General features: G+C 47.6%; 1 protein-coding gene across 3 annotated transcripts in view; it reads left to right on the top strand.

Annotated features, from left to right (window-relative positions):
* Positions 1-4,186: 4,186 nt before the first annotated feature.
* ACSL1 (acyl-CoA synthetase long chain family member 1) overlaps positions 4,187-21,426 on the top strand; it is a 71,122-nt gene continuing 53,882 nt past the window's right edge. Inside the window, exon 1 of one of the 3 annotated variants that reach the window (XM_037994250.2) lies at positions 4,187-4,337. The gene's annotated coding sequence lies outside the window, so the exon portion shown is untranslated. Of the gene's footprint in view, positions 4,338-16,700; positions 16,722-21,426 lie in introns of those variants that run through there. The other 2 variants (XM_008000406.3, XM_008000411.3) reach the window with 2 other exon arrangements.

Raw genomic sequence — 21,426 nt, 5'->3', positions numbered from 1 at the left:
CAGCTTTGTAGTTCCTAATCACAAGTGGGAACTTTTGAGACAAGACCACTGTAAACCTGCTCATCAGCTTGTCCCAGAAAGACTTTGATTCTTTTTTTCTTTTTTCTTTCTTTTTGTTGACATGGTCTTGCTCTGTTGCCCATGCCAAAGTGCAATGGTGCAATCACGGTTCACTGCAGTCTCAACCTCCTGGGTTCAAGAGATCCTCCCACCTCAGCCTCCCATGTAGCTGGGACTACAGGCTACAGGTGCACACCACTACACCGGGCTAATTTTTGTATTTTTTGTAGAGACAGGATCTCGCCATGTTGCTCACACTGGTCTCGAACTCCTGGGCTGAAGTGATCCGCTGACCTTGGCCTCCCAACACGCTGGGATTACAGGCATGTGCCACTGCACCCAACCCAACTCTCTTTAGCTTCTCTAGGAGATTGATCAATCAGTGGTAGGTGGATATCAATGTGAATCTAGCCAGAACTAGCCACAACATTTTAATCAGGCCAAAATGTAACAAGAGCAGGAGCAACCAAAAAAAGACTCAAATTTCCACTAGGAAATTTACACCACTATAATATCCAATTGGTTCTTATTCCCTTGGCTAGAGAGATGTTTGAAAAGAAAAGAAAGTAGAAAGGAGGGTTAAGACTGATTTCTTAAAGAAGTAAGTACAAGGAAGTATAAATTCATGCTGCCTACTTCTAAAAGAATTCCATTCCTCATAACTACATAGCATTATAATACTACTGATTCATAAGAAGTTTAATTCTATTGGAGAGGACACCAGGATTATTAGTGTTTATTTTCATCCAGGATCTTTATTCTTTAATGTTGCTGGTCCCACTGACACATTTCAGTATACAAAAACACTGCAGCATCAATAGCCAAAAGAAAAGCCATTATGATGTGAATAGTGGTCATTGTGATCACTGTGATACAATTTTTAAAAACTTTTTCTTAGAGACAGGGTTTCACAATGTTGCTTAGGCTGGTCTTGAATTCCTGGACTCAAGCAATCTTCCTGCTTTTGCCTCCCAGAGTGCTAGGATTACAGGTGTGAGCTACCACACCTGGCCTAATTAAAAAAAAAAAAAAAAGTTTATGTCCTTCATTTAAAAAAAAAAAAAGGCCAGACACGGTGGCTCATATCTGTAATCCCAGCACTTTGGGAGGGTGAGGCAGGTGGATCACGAGGTCAGAAGATGGAGACCATCCTGGCTAACCCAGTGAAACCTCGTCTTTACTAAAAATACCAAAAACTAGCTGGGCGTGGTGGCGGGCGCCTGTAGTCCCAGCTACTCAGGAGGCTGAGGCAGGAGAATGGCGTGAACCTGGGAGGCGGAGCTTGCAGTGAGCTGAGATTGCGCCACTGCACTCCAGCCTGGGTGACAAGGCGAGACTCTATCTCAAAAAAAACAAAAAACAAACAAAAAAAACCTGTTTTTTTTTACCTAAGTCACAAACTCCCAAATATAGAGTCTGGAATCTTCATTTAATGAGAACACCAAGGGCATGACTGTCAACCCTATGACACCATCTGAGGTAGGCATTGTTCCTCATTTAAGCAGGATGCAACGAGGCTTCATGCAGATTCACTGACCCTAAAGCCTGTGTTCTTAACCGCTATGCAATACTGCTTCCTCTTTACTCAAGGCCACAAGACAACCCCATACATTGTAAGACTTTTTGGAGTGATTAGACTCAAAAGGTTTTTTTTTTTTTTTTTTTTAAGTGTTTGTGCTGAAAGAGACCTAAGAGATTATTTAGCCCAGCCCCCTTACATCCTGAGGAGAAATCTAGGTTCTAAGGAATGAAGGTGCTTCCCAATGTCACATAGAGGTTCTTGCCAGAAGGAGTGCGAACTCAGGTCTGATTCTGGGTTGTGTGCCTTTCCCACCCTTGAGTGGGAAATCACCTGCATTAAGGGCTAGAGCCCAGGGAGAGGCACCCGGTTTAAGAGTAAAGCGTCTTGAGGAGAAGAGATAAGGTGAGACAACCAGTGATGACCGTCCACTTGTTACAGGTTGAATTGTCCCCTCCACATTCCCCAAGTTCACATGTTCAGGGTTTTTTTTGTTGTTGTTGTTGTTTGTTTGTTTGTTTGTTTTGAGACAGTCTTGCTCTGTCTCCCAGGCTGGAGTGCAGTGGCGCAATCTTGACTGGCTCACAGCAGCCTCCACCTCCCTGGGTTCAAACAATTCTTCTCCCTCAGCCTCCTGAGTAGCTGGGACTACAGGTATGCGCCACCACACCCCGCTAATTTTTGCATTTTTAGTAGAAACTGGGTTTCACCATGTTGGCCAGGCTGGTCTTGAGCTCCTGACCTCAGTTGATCTGCCTGCCTCGGCCTCGCAAAGTGCTGGGATTACAGGTGTGAGCCACCGTGCCTGGCTGTTCAGGTATCTTAGAATGGGACCTTACTTGGAGATTATCTCTTGATTACAGAGGTCATCAAGTTAAAATGAGGCAATTAGGATGGGCCCTCGTCCAGTATGACTGGTGTCCTTATAGAAAGGGGGAATTTGCACACACACACCACAGGGAAGATGGTGTGAGGAGACATAGGGAGAAGATGGACATCTGCAAGCCAGAGAGGCCTGGCACAGATGCTCTTCATGACCCTCAAAGGCAGCCAGCCCTGCCCTCGCCGTGATTTTGTACTTCTAGTCTCCAGAACCAGGAAAGACCATACCACTTCGATTGTTGAAGCCACTTAGTGTGTGGTACTTTGTTCCAGCAGCCCTTGAAAAAAATAGACCACAGAACTTGGGAGGTGCCTGCGGAGGCTCTGGGGCTGAGGGACTGGTTGCAGAAGTAAGATGAAAAAGGAGAGGCAAAGATGACAAAATCATGGGTGGGGAGGCGAGATCTGGACAGAAAAACCAGGGATTAGCCAAGTGGGAAGCAGTGAAAACGAACGTGGAGTCCATTTTTTCTAGATCTGGAAGATACAGATCTAGAGGAGATCTAGAAGAACTGAGCTGCCAGAGAGGTTGCTGGTGTGTGCGTTGCTCTCACCCCACTGCACCGCTGCGCCCAGCACATTGTGGGAGAGACCCAGGGAAAGTCCTTCAGATATTTGTGGGAGTGAACTGCTGGGTGCCTGAGGCCTGGGGCGAACCCATGGTCAGTTTCCCCGGCCTGCAGCCCAGGCATAGTCCTGTGGTGGTTGTGCCCACACTCTGGGGGCGACAAGTGCCAAGTGTGGTACTGCCCTCACTAGCATTCAACCTCTGTGCCCCGCTTCCTCTTCGGTGAAAGGACAGTAATGACAGCACCTACCCCACCGGATTATGAAGATTAAATAGAATAATGTGTATGCAATGTTTGTAGCTGCCTCGCATCAAGCACTGGGTAAACAGTATCTGTTATTATCAAAGGCCTTTATGACAACAATCATTCTTCAAACGGTCCTCCAGCCAACGCTGGGCGCAAACCCCACGGTAACCGGGACCACTGTTGTTAGAAGTTGAGGTTCCTGGTCGGTCCCAGGTGCTACAAGGAAGAGCAGCCTTTGGAATGTGAGCCCGAAAACTATCGTGTTGGCTTCTGAAGCCCCCAGACGGGCATGGCAGGGACGCGGAAGCCCTGAGAACCGCACAGCAGGTGGCCGCCCTGGTGCAGCGCGCAGTCGTCCCTCAGCTCCCCTGCACTGGTGTGAGCTGCAGGCTCTGCGGACACCAGACAGAAAAGGTCTTCCGGCCAGGCAGCGTGGCGAAGCCCTGTGGGGCCGCGGTGAAAAAGGGCTCAAAGCGGCCGCGCAAGTCGGTGTCAAGGAAAAACGGAGAGGAAGGCCCTTGCCGCCAGGGCCCTCGCAGCAGAAGCCCGGCCTGCCAGGAGGCCAGCGGGGCACGGGCTGAGGGTGCAGGATCCGGAGGGCGCCGCCCGCCCCTCGGGCATCGCAGGGCCCAGGGTCCGCGGGGCCTCTGAGCTGAGGCGGTCCAATGTACCCTTTGTCCTTCCTCAGATTCATTATGAAATCCGAGGCAGTCCGGGCGACTCCAGCTGCGTTCGCCAGCCGCCGCCTCTAGCCCGCCGGCCATCCGCCAGCCACGCGCGCCCAGACTAGAGGGCGGCCGGGCGCGCGGTGGGGCGTGGCCTGCGGGGGGGCGTGGCCTGCGGATGGGGCGGGGCCGCGGGAGGGCGGGGCCGCGGGAGGGCGGGGCCGGCGCGGCGAGCGCACCAGCAGCATCCTGGCTCAACCGCGGCGGTGGCGGGGGCGCAACTAGCAGGCAGAGGCGGCGGCGCCAGCGGCGCCTTAAATAGCATCCACAGCCGGCGCGGGGCAGGGAGTGGGCTGCGGTGACAGCCGGCTGCGGAGCGGCCGGTCCACGGAGGAGGTGAGTGCGCCCGCCATGCGGAGCCGCGCCTGCTCCTGCGGCGGTTGCCTGGGCCCCGGCCGAGGCGCGGGCTGAGGTTGCCCTTCAGGGCCGAGCCCGGAGCAGCGGCCGCCGCGGAGGCGCGTGAGCCGCCTCAGGCTCGTGGGGCCGCGCCGCCTTTCCGGCCTCCTGCCGCGGCCCCGCTTCCCTCGGCAGCCGGAGGCCTCCAGGGCGCCCATGCTGCCGCGGCTTCCTGTGTCTGAGCCGCGGGCGGCGCGGGCGCGGGGCTTGTGCGCGGCGGGGGATGCGCGCGGCACCGACCCCTGTGTGTGCGGCGGCGGGGACCGGCCCGGCGGAGCGGCCGGACGCCGCGCTTCGGTTGGGAGGAGGTGGCCCTGCCGGGCCGCTGACGTTTCTCTCGGCCGCGGCCCCTGCCTGCCCCAGAGGCCGGGTTCGCGGGCGTTCGGACAGCGCGTGGGGCGGTACTGCACCCGCGCCCGCTGAGATGCCGGCCCCACGCCGCGCGCCGGCACGAGGCCCACAGGCAACCCAGAGGCCGCTGCCAGTGGCTGACATTCTCGCAGTGTCTCCAGAGGAGTGCCCGTGGCCCCTGCACTTGACCATGGAGTCATTGATCTAAGGCGTGCTGGCATTTTTTGAAATTGAGAAGCAAAGATAAGTCTGTCACCTGGCAGTGTAGACGGAGAGTGGCGGTAGATGACTTGAATGGACACGTGGATTCGACTGGGGACAGGCGTTCCCCCAGTCAGTGCGTGTGAGAGTGTGGAAACCCCTTCCCCACTCCGTCCAATTTCAAGGTTATGGAGCGTAGTTAAGAGTGACCATTCTAAAAGCGTCCTCTAGTGCCCTGGCTAAGACTTTTAAGCTTCTTGGTGCAGGAGTATCTGAAGTCCCGCGACTCTCACTGCCCTGCCTTTTATTATTTCTTGACTTTTGATTAGCTTTGAGAGAAACTGGTTAAATCTTGCAGGTTCTGCCACACATTTCACAATATAACCTGTTATTGTCCCGTGGAAAACAGTTATTGGCTTCATGCCAGCAAAAAAATCAAAAACTTCTGGTTGATTCTTTTTTTTTTTTTTTAAGTGGATGTGGGAAGGTTAGGTTGGCTAAAACGTAAAAGTTTGAGTTGTAGGTGTGTGCTGCATAGGCTTGAGAAGATGGAGCTGTTTAAGGAACCATTACTCGCCATCAGGTTGGAGCTAGACAGTGCAGTGCCATATAGTGGAAAAGGACCGGGTCTTGGGAGACTTACTTTCTTGTTCTGACTCAACTCGGAAAACACCTACCTAGTCTGAGGCCCCCTCAGACTATCTCAGAGTTGCTGCCACACTGGTAAAACTGTCCCTACCTTCTAGCATGCTTAATGTCTACGTCTTGCTATATCTTTTTTGATGTAACTGTTTTGTGGAAAGTGGTTGTGTGTTTGGGGATGCTTTTGAGAAAAGATAAGGTTGTCTTGTCGTTAGAGCTGGGTATTTCTCCTCCTCTCTCCCTTCCAGTTTGTGAACAAACTGCATTAGACTAAAATCTTTCATGAGTCCAAATACTATGACTAGAAAAATAAACTTGTTAGCAGCACACCTTATACCTCTTCCCTTTAAAATAATAGACATATTAAAGACTTCTGTTTTCTGAATTTACTGTAAACAGAATACTTGAAAAAAAAAAATTACCCAGACGGGTGCGGTGGCTCACTGTAATCCCAGCACTTTGGGAGGCCAAGGCAGGCAGATCACTTGAGGTCAGGAGTTCGAGACCAGCCTGACTAACATGGAGAAACCCTATCTCTACTAAAAATATAAATGATTAGCCAGGCGTGGTGGCACGCGCCTGTAATCCCAGCTACTTGGGAGGCTGAGGCAGAAGAGTCGCTTGAATTCGGGAGGCAGAGGTTGTGATGAGCTAAGATCCCGCCACTGTGCTCCAGACTGGGGACAGAGCAGGACTCTGTCCAAAGGAAAAAAAAAAAAATACCCTTCCCCCACAATTATAAGCATTTTGACATATTTCCTTCCTGTCTCTGTTGTTCCTATTTTTGTAGTATTTTTATTATTATTGCAGGCAGCCTGACCAAAAAGAAATCTGGGCTTTTAAGTTTTTGGTATTTGGGAGGTAGATACATGTGACCCACGCATGTAGGGACAGGTGTCTGTTTATACCAAACAGGTAGAGTTTTCATAGCCACCTCTACTTTTGGGTGAAGTTTAGGCTAACTGGAAGTGTACCAGCATGCTGTGGTGTATGCAGAAAAATGAATATAATTCAGATTATGTGATAGTTTTCTCTTCTTGGCATTATATATAACCCAGGGCTTACCACAAACTCAAATTTCTTATGCATTGACCTTCAGCATTTGATGTAAAATGACTATCTCAGAGTTGCTGCCACAAACACTGGTAAAACTGTCCCTACCTTCTAGCATGCTTAATGTCTAGGTCTTGCTACATCTTTTTTAATGTCACTGCTTTGTGGAAAATGGTTGTGTGTTTGGGGAGGCTTTTGAGAAAAGATAAGGTTGTCTTGTCATTAGAGCTGGGTATTTTTCCTCCTCTCTCCCTTCCAGTTTCACTTTTCTGGAAATAGCAAGACTGTAGGAATAGTAATTTGTAGATATTTATAGTCAGTAACCTTAGGGGAATGTTTCGTTTTTAAGATCAATTGAATTTATTGTGTAAGTTTGCCATTTAAAACGTGCCCATTTGTGTTTACTGTCTCTTGTAACCGAACTCTGTTAAATTAGAATCCATTAGTAATGTTTTGTGGACAGTCTTGTTTGGATGATGCAATGCATGAGACTCCTGCACTACAAAATAGAAAAGAATTTCCATTAAGGCAGCTCAAAGCTGTTGGTATCCTAAAGCCTTTTTAGGCCTCAGTCTCTGACAGGCAGTGATCTGACAGGAGGTAGATAAAGGTGCCGGAGCTCTTAGTGAAGGCTGGCAGTCCAACTTGGTAGTCAGACAAACACATGACGGTCAAAAGTGCCTTCGACACTGGGGCCTGGAGAAGAATTCTCAGTGGCCAGCGCCGATCTGAAGCTGCAGGGAGTCGAGTTTGAGTTTCAACATGCTGGTACTTCAAGGGGCTTCTGAAAAGTTTTAAAGGAGCGCAAGCCCTGAAGGAGTAGCTGAACTTAGTGAACTAGAGAAGGCAGGGGCAGTTTTACCAGGGTTTGTGGCAGCAACTCTAAGATTGTCATTTTACATCAAATGCTGAATGTCAATGCATAAGAAATTTCAGTTTGTGGCAAGCTTTGGGTTGTATATAATGGCAAGAAGAGAAAACTGTCACATAATCTGAGTGATGTTCATTTTTCTACATCATGACATTTTCACTTTCTTTTTTTTTCCTTTCTCCCAGATAAGGTCTCACTCTGTCGCCCAGGTTGGAGTACAGGCACAATCATGGCTCATTGCAGCCTCCACCTCCCTGGGCTCAGTTGATCTTCCCACCTCAGCCTCTCCAGTAGCTTAGAGTACAGGTGCACACCACCATGCCCAGCTAATTTTTGTTTTTTTTATTGTTGTGGTGGTGAAGCGGTTTTGCCATATTGTCCAGGCTTGTCTTGAACTCCTGGGCTCAAGCGGTTGGCCCTCCTTGGCCTCCCCAAAGTGCTAGGATGACAGGCGTGAGCCACTGCATCCAGCCCACTTTCACTTTCTTGAGTGTGTTAGAAACAACACAGTATTCATTCACTTATGACCTTTGAGGAATCAAGAGGGGTGGGTGAAATATTGGAGACTCCTTGAAGTGTGGCTGGCTTCAAGGGTGTCACCCTTGGACAAAAACTTAAGTGGAGGTGAGTAAGGGCCCTGCTCCGCTGTGCTGCCAGCCTTAGAAAGATATGATCATCTGGAGGCAAATAGCTTGTTGCTTGAGGCCAGGAGTTCAAGACCAGGCTGGGCAACACAGCAAGACCCCATCTCTAGAAAAAAAAGTAAAAACAATAACATAAAATCTCAAAACTGGTGGTTCCATATAGGTGCCTGGGCTGATTCTCTTTATGAAATATTTGCTGGTCTTCAAGTTTAAATAAAATTCTGAAAGCTGTCTAATATCTAAATCAAAACCACTCGCCACAGAAAAGCTATATTCATTTTTCATATTTTAAGAGTCATGCGTGCTTATTGGAAAAAATTTGGGAAATAGGAAAAACGAAGCTCTTCCAGAGATTAAATACTATTAACATTTTGTTGTATTTCCTTCCAGTCCTTTTTCCCTATACAATAAACAAATTTTAAGGATACATTGTTAATTAAAGATTAAAATTTTGACAATTTAATCACCTAAGTTATATTGTGGGCTTTTATCTACCTCGTTACATATTCTTTAAAAAATAAGTTCTGAAGACGACTGCATTATTTGCTGTATGGACCATAATTTAGTTGCTTCTCCCCTGTTGTTGGATATTTTTCAGAAGAGTTTACCCACCTTTGTTATATGTTTAAATAGGTCTTTAAAAAATAGGGCATGTTCTGCTTTAAAACTCTTGAAATTAACAATAATTTGAAAAGTGTTTTTACTAATGAATAGACTTGATGGACTTTTGGGTTCATGTGTTCTAGTCAAAAGCGGTTGAAATAGGGATTTCATGGTTTGGAAAAAGAAATGGAAAGAAGTTAGGGCATCAGAGGAGGAAACGGGGCCTGCCTGTAGACCATTTCCTCATTCTGGAGGGGACTTCTGATAAATGTAGGCTCCATCCATTAGCACAGCTTTGGCTGCTATAGAAATGGGCACTTTCCCCTTAGGTTTGTTGTGGGAGAAATATCCATCTAAGAAGGACTGAAATACTCTGAATACTATTTATTCCTTTATTAAGCAGAGTCATGAGAAAGTGCTTCCGGAGCTAGTTTCTCCTTCAGGGCCCAGGTGTCTGCCACGAAGCAGGGCTGTGGTAGCTGACCGAGGTGGTGGCCACAGCCTGGACACAGCCAGGTTTAGGAACGAAGCAGTGACCATAGCAGCAGACAGAGCCAGGTGCTGCTAAGCTTCTGATGGGTTAACTCATTAGTACCCCCAGCAACCCCGTAAGGTAGGTCCTGCTGCTAGCCTTACTGTACGCAAGATAAAGGAACAGGTGCAAAGATTAAGGTGCTCAAACCAGAATTTGAACCTAGGCAGTCTGGCTTCAGGGTCTGTACTCCTAATTGCTTGACTCTACTGCCCCTCCAGAGCTAGAAGTTTCTCAGTCCAGGAGGGCCTAAAAAGTTCCAGGTTAGGCCAGGCGTGGTGGCTCACGTCTGTAATCCCAGCATTTTGGGAGGCTCAGTTGGGTGGATCAACCTGACCAATATGGTGAAACCCCGTCTCTACTAAAAATAACAAAAATTAACCAGGCGTGGTGGCGCGTGCCTGTAGTCTCAGCTACTCGGGAGGTTGAGGCAGGAGAACTGCATGAACCCAGGAGGCGGAGGCTGCAGTGAGCCAAGATTGCGCCACAGCACTCCAGCCTGGGCGACAGAGTGAGACTCCCGTCTCCAAAAAAAAAAAAAAAGGGAAGAAAGTTCCAGGTTATACAGCTGGCAGTAAGACAGGAAGGACAGAGCTGGGTCTCCTTCGGTGTTGCTGCTCCTTGATTTTACCCCCGTCTCATTTACAGTCTGCCTTGAATTATCTCTTTATACCACTAGAGTGCTGAAAGAGACCACACATTTTGATTCAGCTTGGCTCAGGGAGTGGTAAGATCACTTGCTATGTAGCTGTGACTTTCTAGAGAATTAAAAAATAAAAGGCTTTGCCTGCCCTGGACATTGGTCTTGTAAGGCTGGAGGACAATTGAGGCGCACAATGAATGCATGCAGTGTGCTGGAGGAAGAGAGCATGTTTCAGCTGGGAACAGGACCCAGGCCGAGCAGTGGTGGAGCAGCGTCCGCTAATGTAGGAGACTGGCCTCACCGCGCCCATAGGTTTGCTTTCTGCTGTGTGTCGTGGGGTACTTTGATCTCTCAGCGCATTCTAGATCATATTCAACACTTTCAACAGACGAGAATAAAACTGGGACTTTTCGGGGTATGAAGGCACAGTAGCATCGCCTAGTGGTTATGGATCTCTTTTTCCCAGTGAGATTTTAGGCAGAACCCTGAGAGATGAAATACATAAAAGCAGGGCTGCGGTGGTTGAAGGGTTTCCTCTTTTTCCCTTTGCCACCTGTGAGGGACTTCAGAGCAACACTGAGATAAGCCACCTTATTCATTGCACCCGTGCAGTGACTGCAGGGCTCGGAAGGGTGTGACTTGGCCAAGGTGACACAACCTGCCTGCCCCTCTGGCCATGCACGCATGTGGAGTTTGTTCCTGGATCCTGTGCCTGTTCAAAGAATGGCTGGACCTTGGTGTTGCCCTTGATTTCTGCTCTGAAGCCCAGTCAGTCAGCAGTTCTGCTTATTCTGACCTACTCTCTACAGTATTGCCCAACGCACATGCATTTCCTCCTTGCCTTCTCAGTATTGCCATCCTGGTCCAGAATTGTCACCTCCAGTTTAAACAGTGAAGGCCTTTGTTAGAAAGGGGGACAGGGTGCAGAGGGGAATGGTTGCTTTTTCTAAATCACAGCTCTGGTCAAATCCCTCCTGAGCAAAAGCCTTCCAGGCCCCACTCTGTAAGGCCCCAGGTGTTTATTTACCTTACCTGTCAGGGGCTTCTGCAGCTTGGTTCTTACCTGCTATCTCCACGCGTCTCCAAACCACCACATCCTGAGGCTTTTAGAAAGCAGACTCTCGTGGCACGGGGTTAATGGGTCTGTGTACCCAAGACACTGTACCTGGGTGCTGTCATCTGCCCGACTGACCTTCCTATGTCCTGGTCTGATGGTGTCTTTGATCTTACAGCTAAGATCAAGACACTAAAAGTCTCTAGACTCAAGCCTGTGTTTTTGCTGGGATAAAGTTTGTGTTGAGTACATCTAGGCTGGGTGTGGTGGCTCACGCCTGTAATCCTAGCACTTTGGGAGGCCAAGGCAGGCGGATCGCCTGAGGTCAGGAGTTTGAGACCAGCCTGGACAACATGGTGAAACCCTGTCTCTACTAAAAATACAAAAATTAACCAGGTGTGGTGGCGGGCACCTGTAATCCCAACTGCTCAGGAGGCTGAGGCAGGAGAATCCCTTGAGCCTCGGAGGCGGAGGTTGCAGTAAGCTGAGATAGCGCCACTGCACTCCAGCCTGGGGTATAGGGTGGGAATCTGTCTTCAAAAAAAAAAAAGAACATCTAAATGGTACAGTGCCCACCTCAGCCTGTTTGGAATGCCATTCCTTGTCCTACAGAGCCCTGCTCCTCAGAGACACTTTTCCTGGAGTGACTCTCCCCTTCCTTAGCTGCGCTAACTGTTGTTCAGCTGGGGAGGCACCAGCGACCACGCTAGTGGTTAAAATATCGAAACACTCCCATCCTGGCTAGCGAACAGCTGCTACCCTAGTGCCCCACCCTTAATATGGAAACTAAAGGGTTCATACATGGGGCAGCAGAGGAACTTCGGAGCCCTGTTCTGGTGCCCTGGCCTGTGTCTTTCCTGACTGGTTGGTGCCTGGCTATACTGGGTATTAAATATTTTGACGAGCATCCCAGCCTCTGTCCCACGTGCATCTTTTCATGAGCACATATCTGGCTTTCACAGACCAGCACCCCAGCCACACTGTAAGCTCTGGGCACATGGGAGACCTAGTCACTGTCATTTCTGTGTTTTCAGCAGCATTTAATACAGGGCCTTACCACTAGTAAGCATGTATGATTATCTGATGATGGATTGAGTGTAGGGCAGGTTCCGATGGTCAGAGGTCCCATAGAAGGTGGTCCCTAACAAGAGTATACATTGTAATGTTCCAGGTTTGTCTATTCTGATCCTGTGCAAAACTTAGATCTTATAGCTAAGATGAAGGCACTGAAAGTCTCTAGACCTAGGTCTGTGCTTTCACTGGGTGAAGTTTGTGTTTCAGAGTATGTCCGAGGTGTTTCTTTCCGTGTAGTTTGAGTTGTGGAGAAGCAGGTGGCTGTGGTCTTTGTAGGGTGTGGGAGGGGAGGAGATTGGTGTTGAGTCCCAGCTAATGTTACATAACTCTACTGTAGTCTTCCTTTACCTGGTATTCTTGCGTTCAAATTGCCCCTTGTTTCTGTGCCACTAGTGAAATGGTCAAATGGCTCATTGTTCCTTCTGTGGACAATTACCTACATTGTGCCTCAGGCAAGCTTCTGAGGGATCCCAGGATGGGGAGCTGGCGGGGGCCTTGTCTGTCAAATGTCCCAGCCAGGCACCTCGCAGTGGACGGAACTAAGTTCTTGAGGGGGTGGGTGAGCAGTCCAGACTCTCACGTTAGACTCTGAAGACAGCTAGTCTGTGCTTTCTTCTCCTGACGTGAGTCAGAGGCAAATTTTGCTGATGCCAAGACCTCCCTGGAGTTCAGGCAGGGTGAAGATCCTTGTCCTTGGGGTCAGGGCTGAAGCTTCAGGGTTTCCAGGACAGACCTTCAGAGGAGGCCAGTCCTGGAGCCTGGTATGGGTCTCAGCCTCAAGTCTCTGTCCTCCACAAAGGCGGGCTCAGTCTACTAACCCTCTCTCACAGGCCAGGTGACAGTCACCAGCAGCGTCTTGCCCTCTCTGGCATGCTTCTCTCTATCACTGGGTGATGCTGAGTGTCTTTGCCTCCCTCCTTGATGTGACAGTCCCTTTTTACAGGCTTTCGCAGACACTGTCCCTCTGCCTCCCAGGCGTGGCACGCATTTCAAGGTGCTTCCATTAGCAGCTTCATTCATTGTTGCCCATGGTGGGGAACCGATGGAGACACTAGCCAGGCAAGACGCCAGAGAGGCTGCCCGGCTGCTCAGGAGATTGAAGGACTGTCTCGAGTGGGGTATGTGCCCCGTAGAGGCTGGCTAGCCCATCCATTAGGGTGTAGATAGAATAGAAACAGAACTTCTATGGATAGTTATTTTTTGGCCATCTTTTAAATTCATATTTGTGTGTTTTCTAATGTTCAGAAAATATTTGCAGAATGTACACGTGAATAGTTTATAGATACAAGCATTTACATGTGAGGGGTGCATGTATTTATTAGGGTACATCATCAGAAGTTTAGAGAACCAGAAAGTTAACTCCTCTAGCACCAGTATCATGAGAGACCTCTGAATGCCATTTTTTCAAAAGGAAAGAATTTGTCAGTTAAAGGGGAATAGAAACTGCTCTCTGGCTGGGTTGTGATTCTTGTCAAATAGGCCTGTGACTTCAGGAGAGTCGGGTTAACTCCAGAGTATGTTTTGTCTTTGATCCCAGAGCTTAGCAACGTGGAAGCCTCATTGGGATCGGGGTTTTATTTTTTTCTCTTTTGTTTACTATCATATCCCCTGAGGCTGGAGCTGACTTGCATATCCTCAATATTTGCAAATGGAATATATGGGCCTTTCTATTGCATGCTAATTAAGTATTATGCTGAGTTGGATGCTTCAAGTCAATATTCAGGTTGGCTTCTTTTGTTTAAGCCGTTGGGCAGTTGGCGAGATGCAGCCTACGTGCCAGTCAGTTTTACTGTCCTACACATCATACCCCCATGCAGTGGAACCATAGAGCCATGGAGGCCTCAGAAGTGTCACCTGAGAGACAGGGTGTTGGGATGTAACTTAAAGTGATTTTTTAAGAAGTAGGTATAATGAAACAGTAGTAGCAAAATGTTGATCATTACTAAAACTGAAGTTGGAGTCATGGGTACATAAAATACAGTTTTATTATACTACTATGTCTACTTTTGAATAGATTTGAATTGTCATAATACATTTTAAGTGAAACATAAAGGGAGTATAGAGACCCCAAACTAGTATCACCCATTCCGAGCAGGTAATGGCCGAACTGCACAGTCTCTTTTTCTTTCTGTCTTTTAAACACTGGTCATTGTTCTATAATCTTCTGCAACTTGTTAGGTTTGTTTTGATTTTGGCTTCCCCAGGGCCAGTCGCCTCTTTTTATAGTTACCTGAGCTCTTTGTGTAATTTTAGCTCCTGTCTCGTGGTTGTCACCCGTACCTCTCTTCTCCTTCCCCATACGATGGGCTAAATCCTGGTTAACCTTTTCTGTATTTCACTTGTTGCTTCCTGTGACACCACTGAGGTCTTCCGTGTAACAGGCACAATTTAGAGGTCAGAACAGGGTCCCATGTTTTTTCCAGGCTGTGTCCAGTCCTGGGAACTCACAACCTATGATTATCTTGTAGATTCCATTCATCTCTGCTTTTTTTTCTCTGTTTTTGACGGAGTCTCTGTTACCCAGGCTGGAGTGCAGTGGCGCCATCTTGGCTAACTGCCACCCCCGCCTCCCAGGTTCAGTCGATTCTCCTGCCTCAGCCTCCGAGTAGCTGGGACCACAGGCGCCTGCCGTCGCGCCCGGCTAATTTGTGTATTTTTAGTTGAGACGGAGTTTCGCCATGTTGGCCATGCTGGTTTCGAACTCCTGACCTCAGATGATCCACCCACCTCTGCTTCCCAAAGTGCTGGGATTACAGGCATGAGCCTGTAAACTTGGCCTCATCTCTGCTTTTTAAAGTCACAGCAGGTACCTGTTGAAATCTGTAAAAACTCAAGTAGATTTCTCCAAACTCTTGAGAAGCTGGTCTTCCTCTCCCTGGGTAGAGAGGTCTTTGTGTTCTGTCTTCTCACCCATGTCCTGCTAAGCCATTTCTATGGTTATCAGTCTCTGAAACCTTGATGTATTTTAAGAGGTGTAAGTAACTCTACCCAACCTGTGCCCTCTTTAGCCTTCTTATCCAGGTCACTGATATGTGATAGCTGTGACCTCTGCGAGCCGTGGGGTGGTGTGGACTCCTTGAAGACAAGGACTGGGTCTTGCTCCTCCCAGTCTCCCACTCCAGGCCTGGGTCCTGGCGGGGACAGGAGGGCTTTATGAACTAACCACCCACTGGGCGAGGGGGAGCCTCCTGCAGCCAGCTGTTTCTTACTCAGCCGGTTGGCAAGAATGCTGTCATGGGAGAGAGAGGCAGAGGCTCCTGGCGGTTGCTTTACAATGTTGCTGTGAGTCCCCAGCCCACCTGCTGCTCCTTCAGGCCTTCTCCCTGCCTCTTTGCTCACAGCACTGTCTGGCTGTTGCTGTTCTCCACCCCCTCCTGTCTCTGCCTGTTCAGACTTGGCCTGGTTCCACCCTCAGCTCTCTGGACAGCCCTCCCCCAGATGCCCGGTGCATGCGTACTGTTTTCTCCCTCCTCTATAGATTCCTGGAGCACCAGGGCTCTACCTGCCGTGGTTATCAGATCTGTCTTCAGTAGCTCTGTTAACTCTTGCAAGTGTGTTTGTCTTCATTGATACCCTAAACTTGCTGAAGGCAAAGAAAACCTTGTAAGTGCTTTATCCTCAGGCTTTCTGTTTGTCAGGGACTAAGGAGAGTTCCTCATCCCCCTGTAATGTTCAGAGTGTTGCTGCTTTTTTTGTGGTGTGACCCCTTTTTCAAAGCAGCACTTAAGTGGAAGTGGCTCACATAGCAGGTCAGTGGCTGAGCCGGGTCCAGCGCAGGCAGATGGTGCAAAGCATAGCTACGTATTTTCCAGGAAGGGTTTATATCCTATCTGTCATTCTGTTCTAAGGACAGGTCACTACCCTAAATCCTTTGTGGAGCAGGTGGGAAATACATAAATACAAGAGGACATTAACTGACCTGACTCACTTATAGCTTCTTTATCTTGAGAAACTTTAAAAATACAGCTAATAGTTAGGATGGCAAGTTTTATATTGTATTAATTTTACCACAGTAAAAAATTAGAAAAAATATGGCAACATACAAAGAACAACAACAGCAGTAAAAACATCCATAGACTCGCCACATAGAATTGAGGGTTTTATCATTGACTCTTTTATTCATACATCACTGTTCCCTGGAGCTTTTGGACATAGGTGGAAACTTCATTGTTTACTCCTGTACGCCAGGATTGCCTGGCCGTCTTTTCCCTTCTCTTACATAGTCTTGGAGAAGCTACCATGGTGTTCGTGATGGAACGAGGCGTAGCTCTCCTCTGTTCCCACTCTCTTCTTTATTCTCCCTGAAGCGCACACCGGTAGAGGAGCTGGCTCAAGATTTTGCAGCTGATCAGAGGCACAGCCAGTACCTAGAATGTGATCTTCTTGCATTTGGTCTAGGATTCTTTCCATGTTCATATTCTGTTTATTTCCATAGTCACCATGGGAAGATGGGACGATCCTGACTTTGGGCAAAGCACCTGAGAGGACCCGAGGATATAGGTACCTTCTCTGCGAGCAGTTTCTCAAACAAGTGGAGCTTCCTCTCCATCCCTGGCCCTCGGAGGAGGAGAGTGCCTGCCTAGCTTGGGGCCAGCTCTGGCTGTTGTGAAAGGACATTTGATCCTCTCTGCTGTGAAGTTGTCCTCCCTTCTCCTGGTATGGTCCCTTGCTTCAGGGCTGGCTTTGTGGTTCAGCTGAGTCCAGCAAGGTGAAGAGTCTTCTGGATTATTTCAGTGGCAAAAAGCCATGTATTTCCTTCTTTAGCTTTTGTAATAACAGGCCGTGCTTGTCTTGCCTAATACCCTTAGAACCTACTGTCATGTTCTTCAACATGCAGTCATACAGACGCAATTCTGACTCTTCCTGTGCTGAACGTCAACTGAAATAACGTGCCGTATTGATCCAGTTCATGAGTAAGAAGTTTAATCTACACAAACCTTTTCTGTCTTGCTCTTTGCAGAATGGTTGCGTCAGCCTAACAAGCAGATCTTTCTGTCTCCATCCACTGCCACAAAGCTGTTGACTGAGGCTATCTGCCCAAGTCTGCTGGCTTCTCTAGCTCTTATCAGTAAACTTCTCTGTCTCGTTGTGACATATCTACAACAGTTGCTTAGCCTTATTCAATCAGTATTGGAAGACAGGTGGAATAATCTTGCTTCTCAGGACATTTTTTGAATGGAAACTTGCCCTCTTCAATATGTACTGCCAAAACTTAGCCCTGCTGTCCCACGCAAAGGCTGTGCATGACCTGGATATCTCCATGGGGCATGTCCTAACTATGATCATCATTTTCTCACGTGATGTACGTGACAGATATTTGTCGCTGTGTGTGAAGAGAGAAGGGAGGAGAGCTATATGTTTTTTTTACTCTGGAGAATGTTGGGCAGGTCCTGTTGTCAGCATTCCGTACATCGCAGATGGCCGCCCACTGGCTCCGTGTTTCTGGAAGCGTTCTGCTCATTGGAGCCCTCGCACGGGACTCTGGACCTTGTGCTTGAGTCTTGTGTGTTTCCCTGGTCTGGAAGATTCTCTTTTCTGTCATAGAAAGCTCACAGAAGTGGGAGTCCAGCCCTGATATGGGGCTCTGGGCTCAAGCCTTTCTGACCATTTGCTGTTTTACCTAAGAAAAGTACTTATTTGATCTCTTCCCTTCCCTGTGGGCAGCCTTGATTTGTTTTAAATGAATCATCAGTCGTCTGTCCAAATCTCCGTGTATCTCAGTGTCTTCTAAAGACACTTGCCTTTAGAGTTGACGGCAGCCTTGGGCTGACATTATACATAAGTGAAACAATTTGAGAAATATAAAACATGATCAAAATAAGAGCAAGAGAATATTTTTATGTCCCCTTTAAATCAGTGGCTCACACCCTTTTCTTTGTCCCCCAGTCAGCCAGGAGATGTTCTCTTCTACTTTCTGGTACGCTGTATAGGAGTCTGGTGGGGGCAGAAGGAGAAGACTGAAGTTGGAAAATGCTTTCAATACCCTCTTTCTTTTTGGAGAATCACTGATCTATGAATATATCCTCCAGGGACCTGCCGCAGAGACACGGTCAGAATCACAGAGGGTCTGACATGGTCAGAATCACAGAGGGTCATTCATGACTCGGCAGATGTTTGTTAAGCACCTGTCCTGGGCTTGGGACTGTGTTAAGCACCAAGGGCGTATAAAGACAGATGGGAGGAGACCCTGGCCGGGGAGAGGAAGGAGCAGCTACGTAGGTACTAAGTACCACTCGCTGTAAGTGTAAGACAGGAGGTCCTAAGTACCACACAGGGGTTACAAATAAAGAAGTCCTGGAGTTCAGAGGAAGGACTGATTGCTTCTCATAGAGAGGAGGGGATTGTGTAAGATTTTGGGGTGGTTGTGGAACCGCCGCTTCCTCACACGTGAAGGAGGGCCCTGAGGACCCTGGTAAGTTGGGCGGGTTGCTCACAAATCACCCTCCTGTCTCCTCCTCCCAGTGTCTCTTCAGTGTTTTGTCATTCATTCACAGGCTCAAAATTACTTCTCTTTTTTCCGTTTGTATCCACTGAAGCAGTTTTTAAAAATAATTAAACTTTTTTTATTGTGGTAAACTATATATAACATAAAATTTGTCATTCTGGTCATTTTTAAGTATACTGTTACACAATGGTTGAAGTACATTCACAGTATTGTATAACCATTACCACCACCTAGTTCCACAATTTTTCGTCATCCCGAGTTGAAACTCTGTACCTGTTAAGCAATAATGCTCATTCCTCCTCCCCCCGCCCAGCCCCCGGTAACCTCTCTGCTGCCTTCTGTCTCTGTAAATTTGCTGATTCTAGGTACCTCCTAGAAGTGAGATCATGCAATATTTGTCCTTTGCTTCTTTCATGTCATGGCGTGTATCCAAATTTCCTTTTTTAAAGGTTGGGTAATATTCCATTATATAGACTACATTTTGTTGATCCATTCATCTGTTGTTGGAAATTTGGGTTCGAATATTGGGCTCTTAAAGCATTGTGCAGCTGGGCACGGTGGCTCACACCTGTAATCCCAGCACTTTGGGAGGCCAAGGCGGGCAGATCATGAGGTCAGGAGATCAAGACCATCCTGGCTAACACAGTGAAACCCCGTCTCTACTAAAAATACAAGGAAAAAAAAAAAAAAAAAAACATTAGTTGGGCATAGTGGCGAGTACCTGTAGTCCCAGCTACTCGGGAGGCTGAGGCAGGAGAATGGCGTGAACCGGGGAAGTGGAGCTTGCAGTGAGCCGAGATCGCGCCACTGCACTCCAGCCTGGGTGACAGAGTGAGACTCCGTCTCAAAAAAAGAAAAAGCATTGTGCATCATGGCTGGTCATTATCAGTGTCACCTATGCCATCTGTCTAGACTTGAACACCCACGCATGCCTGGGCTGATGTGCTTGGCTCTTGAGGTCCATGGGCTTTGGCTTCAGATCCAGGCAGTCATCCTGTTCTCGTGTGGAACACGGGCAGGACGTTTGACTCCTATAGTTTCCTGATCTTTGAGCTGAAGGCAGTAACAACCCTGTGCAGTAAGGCCTGTGACGAGCACGCATTTAGCCCTGCGCGCAGTTGTGTAGCACAGCGCCTGACACACGCCAAGTGCTTAAGCACAGTGGCTCCTTACAAAATCATAGCTAAGCCGATTTCCCCAAACATCTTCCTTCCGCTCTCCTATCCGCTTGAGCCCTATTGTTTGTTCCAGATTAATGTGCAAAAATGCGAGCTGGGGTCAGGAGGCACTTCTAGTAGCCTCGTCTGTGTTCCTGTAGCATGAAGGATAGCTCATTTTCCTAGATGATGCTCATTCGTTGAGGACCAGCTCAGCTGTGCCTTCTCCATGCCAGTCTCCCTGGGAGAGGATGCTCCCTGTCAGAATTCCTTTTGCACTTACTCCTACTTTGTTATCCACTATTGTGTGTAGACATTTATGTTACGTCTTTTAATTCCAAGCCTCATTAGTGAGGTCTGCAAGTTTTTCCTCAGTTTATACCCCCATCTGAATATGAAACAATTCACCTGCCCCAATATAAGATGAAAGTGTCCCAAAATTCTCCTTCAGTCTTCCTATTTAAGTCTTACCAAGGCTGTTGTAGTGTGAGGTGGTCTCAGCCCCTGTATTTGGAACAGCCTCAGGGAGAGCGAAGGCACCTTGTCCTGAAACCGTCTCTGCCAGTCCTAGTCATGGGTCTTTTGTACAGGTCAACTAGCTGAATTAGACTTTTTCTAAGGCAAATTTAATGCTAGCTGGGTAATTATTTCTTAGGGTTTGACCTTACAAAAGCAAATGTTGGTTGTTACTGTAAAAAGTACATTTAAAAATCCATTTAAAAAGCAATAGAGTGTGAGGTTTAGTTATATAAATGTGGACCCATAGGACAGAATTTCTCCAGTTCTAATATCATTCAAATGTGTTCTTGTGACTTGGGAGGATTTTTTCACTAGTAGCACATATATGACTTCAAAAACTGCTTCAACTTCAACAATTTCAATGGAAGAGGAAAATGTGAATGTATGCCGCAGAAAACTGTTTGATGCTTCAAAAAGTGGCTGTAGAGATGCCCCAAACCCTGTTTGAAGACGCGTGTTCAAAGAACTCAAAGAACATAGTAATGAAATGTGAACCTTTTTTTTTTTTTTTTTTTTTTTTCCGAGACGGAGTCTTACTCTGTTGCCCAGGCTGGAGTGCAGTGGCGCAATCTCAGCTCACTGCAGGCTCCGCTTCCCGGGTTCACACCATTCTCCTGCCTCAGCCTCCCTAGTTAGTAGCTGGGACTACAGGCGCCCGCCACCACACCCAGCTAATTTTTTTTTTTTGTATTTTTAGTAGAGACGGGGTTTCACCATGTTAGCCAGGATGGCCTTGATCTCCTAACCTCGTGATCCTCCTGCCTTGGCCTCCCAAAGTGCTGGGATTACAGATGTGAGCCACTGTGCCCGGCCTAATGAAATGTGAATTTAAAACAGTATTTCTGAAGTAATTTAGTTCTTCATGTGACTTGAATATAGATGTAGTTTAATGAATACAGAAACTGCTACACGATATTTGACCCTGCATCCTAAAAATTTATCTGTTCAAATTCGACATGTTGTGTTTGAGATCTCTTTATTTTGGGGGGTATATATGATATTTGTGACCAATGTGAATGGTTGAGGTATGGCTCTCATTTTACTGGTTAACACTTAAAAGCTTTGTGTCTCACTCTGTCTCTGGTAACTTTGTAAGGGGATGGGCAGGGAGTGGTGTAAGTGTAGAGGTGTTCAGCTGGGCTTGATATTTCAATAAGATTTATAAAATCAGGGCATCCGCTCTGTTTCTCCTTTTTCAGTCTTTTGGAAATTCAATTGGTGATCTATAAGATCACTTTAA

Source organism: Chlorocebus sabaeus, chromosome 7 (assembly GCF_047675955.1).
Source record: "Chlorocebus sabaeus isolate Y175 chromosome 7, mChlSab1.0.hap1, whole genome shotgun sequence".
NCBI lineage: Eukaryota > Metazoa > Chordata > Mammalia > Primates > Cercopithecidae > Chlorocebus > Chlorocebus sabaeus.
This window is presented reverse-complemented; position numbering and strand designations above follow the sequence as displayed.